A 2,771-nucleotide genomic window follows, 5' to 3' on the forward strand; every position below is an offset into this window, starting at 1 on the left:
ACACACACAGAAACAGAAGCACACAGACATAGGCACACACAGGTGCACACACACAGAAACAGAAGGACATGGACATAGGCACACACAGGTGCGCATACACAGACACACTAATAAAAAAATTGAAAAGAAATGTTAAAATGGAAGAAAACTTCCAAACAGGAAAGCTCGAGGAGAAATGCCACCAAGCTGGTGTAAGCTCTCCTTCCACCCTGCTACCAAGACAAGTTTGTTTTCCCCACGGAATTCCCAAGAGACTTAGCAATGCACAGGCGCCTGACACCGGTGACAAAGCTGTGTCTGAGCAAAAAGTGCCACCACATTGTTTGAAAGCAGGGTGAAGATACAAGTGCCCTCTGTTCTTTGGGGGGAGGGGGCTCAAAGCCTGTTGAAGGCATCACCGGCGGTCCTTTTGGTTTAAAAAGCCATTATCTGACCCAGGAGAGAATCCAAGCTGGCAGAGAGCCTTCCTATCTTGCACTTCCAGGGCGGAGAAGGGAAGGGCTTGCCCCTGACACATCCTGGGCTTCTGGATGAAAAATTTCCTGAATCCAAGTGAAGATAAGCAAGAAGGGGACAGTGACCGATGCGGCGGCGTTGAGGGAGCGCTGGTGCTGGCCGCTACCCATCCCTCTTATCTCACCTAATGGCCGGTGCCTGCCAATGTTTATTTGGCCACTGCCATTCACCAGCTGCTTCTCGGCCGTGTTGTTTTTCTTCCCAGATGGCAACACGATGTTCCGCGATAAAACTGACACAAAAAACAATGCAAAATTTGTCTAAGAGAGGTTCAGCAAGCATGAGAAAAACATCTGATATCTCTCAGAGCCCGCCAAGTTCGCAGCTCCCAGTGCCAGGGTAATTATGGGGTGATTTGAACAGAGGCTATGCAGGGGAGCCACTTCCAAATGAATCAGGTAGCTTCCAGAACGCTGGGCCCCTGGTTCCGCTGGCACCCTGACAGAATCGATAAGTGCTGGCCGAAGCTCCCAGAAGCCTCATACATTACAGAACACCATACTTTACCCCACGCTCCCTAATTAATGGCTCACTATTTTAAAAACTCTTTTTATTCAATTAGACTCTGCTTTCAATAAGATAAACATGCCTGCTATGAAAATCCTGCCCATCTCTCCAAAGCATCTGCTTTCCAGTTGCCCCTGCTCTCTCATTCTGTCTCTCTTCAGGTGCTTTAGTTTTTGAAAATGGGCTGCTCTTTTCTGGATGATAGAATAAGAGGGCTCCCTCCCACCTTCTTGCTCTGGGTCCTGTTTCCCTCTAACCCCTGCATAAGAACAGCTGCAGAGACTAACCCAACTGTCCTCACTGATTGCAAAGAGCCCCAGATGTTTGGAATGGGCATCTGCGGGCCAGTAAGCATGATGTCGAATGACCACTGGAAATGATATTCATGTTTATAAAGATGATGCTGTTTGAGTTGTAAGTGTCTATAAAACATTTTAATATTTTTTGTCAGTATGTGTGTGAGATGCTAATCTTAGTATTTTCACATGAATCATTAAATGTGTTACCAACTTTTTAATTTGAAAATTTTTACAATTTAATAATTGATGAATACTGGTAGCATTTTGGGGGCCAAGGTCTTGGGGGGGCCAAGAGGGATCATGAGACCAAAATGTTTGAAGACCATAGGTCTAATCTAATCCATTGTTGCGTTTCTTTCAAGGTCTTTGATCTCTACATGAAATAATTAGTTTGTCCATGTATTGTGTGATTTCTTCACTTAGACCACAAGCATCCTAAGTGCAGTTTGCTCATGCAGCTCTGTCAGTTCCAGAGGTGTCTGGTGTAAATTAGGTATTGTATGTTAAACTATGCATCGTTCAAATTCATTTAATAAAATCAGAATTCCCAGGACTTCCAAATGTAACTTTGTCTGGAAATAGGGTTGTTAAAGAGGTGATATGCTAAGATGAGCTCACACTAGAGTGAATGCAGGGGAGAGGTCTCCCGCTCCAATAGTTTTGGTATCTTTGTGTATGGATGGGTGAGTGGGGATATACAGGTACCATGGGAGAACACATACAAAGGCTGGAATGACGCTGTCTTTAGCTTAGAGACAGTACGAAGCTCAAAGAAAGGCCTGGAACAGATCCTTTAGCGTCTTAACTCAGAGGAGCATGGTCCTACTAATATCTAATTTTCAGATTTCTGAACTCCAGATGTAAAACAATGAATTTCTATCTTTCTATCACACATTGTTGTGGGTACTTTGTCTCATCAGTCCAAGGGAAAGAATTAAATAGACATTGGATAGGTATTAGACAACAAAAGAATCTTCTCTGTTTTCCATGTACCATGTATACATTTCCCATAGCAACCTGATTGAGTTGTGCTGTTGTAACTCTTAATGTACACGAGGAAGCTGAGGGTTTTTTTTTTTTTTGATATGAGTTGCTGGGGTGAGAAAAATCTCAGTGCACAGGCTTCGTAGTTTTTTGCTGCTGTGATAAACACTGTAACCAAAAGCAACTTGGGGAGGAAAAGTTTATTCCAGCTTACGGCTTATTGTCTACCATGAAGAGAAATCACAGCAGGAACTCAAGACAAGAACCCGGAAGTAGGAAAGGAAGCAGAGGACATGGAGGAGTGCTGCTTATTGGCTTCCTCCCTGTGCTTTGCTCAGCATGGATTCTTTTTTTAAAAAATTTGTTTATTTATTAAGGATTTCTGCCTCCTCCCTGCCATCGCCTCCCATTTCCCTCCCCCTCCCCCGATCAAGTCCCTCTCCCTCATCAGCTTGAAGAGCCATC

This window comes from Microtus ochrogaster (genome assembly GCF_000317375.1).
Source record: "Microtus ochrogaster isolate Prairie Vole_2 chromosome 14 unlocalized genomic scaffold, MicOch1.0 chr14_random_1, whole genome shotgun sequence".
Classification (NCBI taxonomy): domain Eukaryota; kingdom Metazoa; phylum Chordata; class Mammalia; order Rodentia; family Cricetidae; genus Microtus; species Microtus ochrogaster.